Source organism: Aegilops tauschii, chromosome 5 (assembly GCF_002575655.3).
Source record: "Aegilops tauschii subsp. strangulata cultivar AL8/78 chromosome 5, Aet v6.0, whole genome shotgun sequence".
Taxonomy (NCBI): Eukaryota; Viridiplantae; Streptophyta; class Magnoliopsida; order Poales; family Poaceae; genus Aegilops; species Aegilops tauschii.
The window spans coordinates 46,222,576-46,227,440 of NC_053039.3; the positions used below are offsets into that span (position 1 = coordinate 46,222,576).

General features: G+C 49.7%; 1 long non-coding RNA gene across 1 annotated transcript; it reads left to right on the top strand.

Moving 5' to 3' along the window:
* The first annotated feature begins 1,477 nt into the window (after window positions 1-1,477).
* On the top strand, window positions 1,478-4,650 carry LOC141022296 (uncharacterized). The gene is made up of 2 exons (XR_012183585.1): window positions 1,478-1,759; window positions 4,331-4,650. It is a non-coding gene; the product is annotated as an uncharacterized lncRNA (long non-coding RNA).
* Window positions 4,651-4,865: the final 215 nt, after the last annotated feature.

Genomic DNA, 4,865 nt, shown 5'->3' on the forward strand with positions numbered 1-4,865 from the left:
ACACCTTGGTGTACAACCTTGTTAGTAAGACCCTGTTACTACGGTTGATAACATTCTGGTAGCCACTGATGGATGAGAACTTTGCCTATTGGTCCTCCTCATTCAACGAGCAGGAAAATGGTTCTCTTCGTCCCTCGCCCTTGGTACCAATGTTGTTGCCAACATAACTGGCAGACTATCCTTTGACATGCCTTACTATCATGACCGTGCAAGATGTCAGCCCCCTTTCTACTTTTAACCCACATGGTGGGCCCATAACCCACAGTTCCACAGGATCGAAACCTGACTCTCCTGTACAACCCTGTTTCTCATGGTTTTTCCCCACGCTTGGCTTCGTATTTAATTCATGGGCCACCTTCCTAGTGCTCTATTCTGGTGTTAGACGCAATACTTACTCCCGCTGCTCTGAACCTCTTTCTCACTCTGGTTCAGACTTCGAGCAACTATCTATCCGCTTGGAACCTCTTATTGTACCTTCGTACCTTACTCTCGATGTATTTTATATGTTCAACTCGAGAGATAATCTTATGCTCATTTCATAGGTTAACCCCAGATTATTTCCCTCAAAAGCATTCTGTCGTAGCTGAGCTGCCCCTTACCTATTCGTAAGTACGTTGGAGTTCCCGAAGAAAAGGACGACTTCACCATGATGACCTGAAGCAGAGAAATGAAGACGTCAATGTAATGGATCGACCTGTTCGAGAAGAGCAACCAAGACCGAGAAGATCCGTTAGATTTTTCGTAACCCAATCCCTTCCCCCTTACTCCCCTCCTAAATCTCGGGACGAGATTTCTTATAGTGGAGGAGAATTGTGACGCCCGGATAGTTAAGCTACAATAATTCCTGGTTAATGATGGCACGTCACCGCGATTACTATTGTTAAACTCACGATGATTCAATCCCGTTCGAAATCAAAAGTCAAAAACAAGTCAAATGGTAAGGATTTTCAAATATTAAAACTAAAATGTCCGGGTTGTGCCAAATAATGCAAAGTTAATTGTGGTGAAGAAACCACACCTTTATAAAATAATTAAATGCTCTTAAGATAAGTAAAAGAGTAGATGAAACAATTATTTAAACGTCTCTTAACTGATTAAATTGTTGCAAACCACTTTTTATAACTACAAAAATAATTGTGGCAGTGATATAACTACTATTACTAATTTAGGTGCTAACTATATGTTTTACAAAACTAAAACAATTTGAAAGATTAAATAAACATAAAGAAATTGAAAATTAAAAGAAAAACGAAAATGAAAAAGATAAAACCCCCACCCCCGGTCCAATTGGACCAGCCGGCCAACAAGCCACCATGGACGGCCCAAAGCCCACCTAAATCCCCCTTAACCCTAGTCGATCATGAGCCCAGCCTCCTGATCGATCCCCATCTCTCCCGATCCCCTCGCTCCTTACCTCTTTCCTCCTTGCGCCGCCACTCACAGGGGGAAGCGCTCGCGCTCTTGCTTGATCCCCCCTTCATGCTCGCTCTGCCGTGCCGCCTCGCAGCTCCTCCCGCTGTCCTCGCGCCACCGCCTAGATGTCCGCGCCCCACCGTGGCCGTTGCCTGCTGGCGCGCGCGTGTGCTCGCCTGAGCTGCACGTCCACCCCCTTGTCACCGGCGGCCCCCAGGTCGTTGGCCACCGAAGCATGCCAGCGAACGCCATCGACTCCTTCCGCGCGACGCCCGCGCCAGCCTCCACCGACCCTCCTGCCACGATGGACTCCTCCACGCCTCGCCAGTGTTCCCCTGCAACGGGGGTGAGCGCGCCCTCGATCCCTATTTTTCCCCTCTCTCTGTCGTTCACCGCACCACGCCCGTCCACCATCGTCGGCGCCCACTGCGTCGCTCGCATCGCCGCGGCCAACCGAGCGACTGCGCTGTTCCCCCTGGCCGCGCTCTGCTCTACCGCGCCTCACCCACAGCCGGCGCGCCTGGGCCACGCCTAGCCCACGCGCGGCGTCGCCGCTCGCGGCTTGCTCTCGCTTGCGTCCTGGCCGGGCCTTGACCACGCCCCCCTGTGCACGCTGCTGCTGCCGGCTACTTCTGCTTTTCCCGTTGTTGCTGCTCTTTGCTAATGCTGCTGATTGCTACTACACTGCTGCTTGCTAGTTGTTGTTGCCGCTGTAGGCCATGGCCGCTTGAGCTCCTGTGCGTGCCCAGCCATGGGGCATGGGTTTGCCTATGGCCATCTCTGGTTAGCATCAGATTAGGTAGGTTAGATTAATTCCTAAGTAGTCTAATGTGCAAATGGCATGCGGGGCCTCCCCTGTTAAATCACCATTATTATGACAAGTGCTTATTACATGCAAGTCCTACTGCTAACTAAAATAATTTAATTAAAGTTTATTTAACTAGAGTCTCTAACAGTGGGGTCCCACTGCTAATTAAACTGAATTAAACAATCTGTTAACACATGTGACACTGACAGTCGGGTCCCATTGACCCTGTTGACCAGTCAATTTGACTGTGTTGACTTTGACTTAGGTCCACATGTCATCCTCTGCGGGCTAGAGTGAAACTTGGTACACATAGCTTAAATTCAAATTAAAACAATTACAGAAATTCCAGAAAATCATTACTAACTTTGGAAATTAATATAAAATAATTCGTAACTCGGATGAAAATACTTTGTACATGAAAGTTGCTCAGTACGACGAGACGAATCCGGAGACGCAGTCCGTTCGTTCACCACGCGTCCCTAGCATGGCGAACATGCAACAATCCACCTCCTTTTCGTCTGTCTGAAAACGTCAAACACCGGGAATACTTTCCCGGATGTTTTCCCCCTTCGCCAGTAGCACCTACTACTACGTTAGGTCACCTCTAGCACCACGTAATGCCATGTTACACTTTGTGATGCTTTGATTGCTCTGTTATTTATTGTGTTCCCCCTCCGTTACTTCTTTCCGATAGACCCCGAGACTGCCGGCGACCCCCAGTTCCACTACGGTGTTGACGACCCTTCCTTCTTGCCAGAGCAACCAGGCAAGCCCCCCCCCCCCCCCCCTTGATCACCAGATATCGCCGACTCTACTCTCTACTGCTTGCATTAGAGTAGTGTAGCATGTTACTGCTTTCCGTTAAACCTATCCTGATGCATAGCCTATCCTTGCTACTACTGTTGTTACCTTACCTGCATTCCTACATGCTTAGTATAGGATGCTAGTGTTCCATCAGTGGCCCTACATTCTTGTCCGTCTGCCATGCTATACTATCGGGCCGTGATCACTAGGGAGGTGATCACGGGTATATACTATATACTTTATATACATGACAAATGTGGTGACTAAAGTCGGGTCAGCTCGTTGAGTACCCGCAAGTGATTCTGATGAGGGGGCTGAAAGGACAGGTGGCTCCATCCCGGTAGAGGTGGGCCTGGGTTCCTGACGGCCCCCGGCTGTTACTTTGTGGCGGAGCGACAGGGCAGGTTGAGACCACCTAGGAGAGAGGTGGGCCTGGCCCTGGTCGGCGTTCGTGGATACTTAACACGCTTAACGAGATCTTGGTATTTGATATGAGTCTGGCCATTTGGTCTATACGCACTAACCAACTACGCGGGAACGGTTATGGGCACTCGGCGTCGTGGTATCAGCCAAAGCTCTTTTTGACGTCAGCGACTGAGTGGTGCGCGCCGCATTGGACCGTAAGCTTGCGCTTGTATTAAGGGGGCAAGGTCTGCTTCTGGCCGCGTACGCAACGTGCAGGTGTGCAATGGGCGATGGGCCCTGACACCTGCGCGCATAGGATTTAGACCGGCGTGCTGACCTCTTTGTTGAGCCTAGGTGGGGCTGCTGTGTTGATCTTCCGAGGCCGGGCATGACCCAGGAAAGTGTGTCCTGCCAAATGGGATCGAGCGTGTTGGGTTATGTGGTGCACCCCTGCAGGGAAGTTTAACTATTCGAATAGCCGTGTCCCTCAGTAAAAGGACGACCTGGAGTTGTACCTTGACCTTATGACAACTAGAACTGGATACTTAATAAAACACACCCTTCCAAGTGCCAAATATAACCCGGTGATCGCTCTCTAATAGGGCGACGACGAGGGGATCGCCGGGTAGGATTATGCTATGCGATATTACTTGGAGGACTTCAATCTGCTCTCTTCTACATGCTGCAAGATGAAGGCTGCCAGAAGCGTAGTCTTCGACAGGATTAGCTATCCCCCTCTTATTCTGGCATTCTGCAGTTCAGTCCACCGATATGGCCCTTTACACATATACCCATGCATATGTAGTGTAGCTCCTTCCTTGCGAGTACTTTGGATGAGTACTCACGGTTACTTTTCCCCCTCTTTTCCCCCTTTCCTTTCTACCTGGTCGTCGCAACCAGATGCTGGAGCCCAGGAGCCAGACGCCACCGTCGACGACGACTCCTACTTCCCCGGAGGTGCCTACTACTATGTGCAGCCCGCTGACGACGACCAAGAGTAGTTAGGAGGATCCCAGGCAGGAGGCCTGCGCCTCTTTCGATCTGTATCCCAGTTTGTGCTAGCCTTCTTAAGGCAAACTTGTTTAAATTATGTCTGTACTCAGATATTGTTGCTTCCGCTGACTCGTCTATGATCGAGCACTTGTATTCGAGCCCTCGAGGCCCCTGGCTTGTATTATGATGCTTGCATGACTTATTTATGTTGTAGAGTTGTGTTGTGATATCTTCCCGTGAGTCCCTGATCTTGATCGTACACATTTGCTTGCATGATTAGTGTACGATTGAATCAGGGGCGTCACAATTCTGTACCGCTCAAAATATCGACATATATATATATCACCTATAAGTCATTCCGTCATGTGAGTGTTGATCCAACGGTGTGACCTAGTACGAACCCATGCCCATGACCGAGGACGAGGCTATCGATAGATTTAAA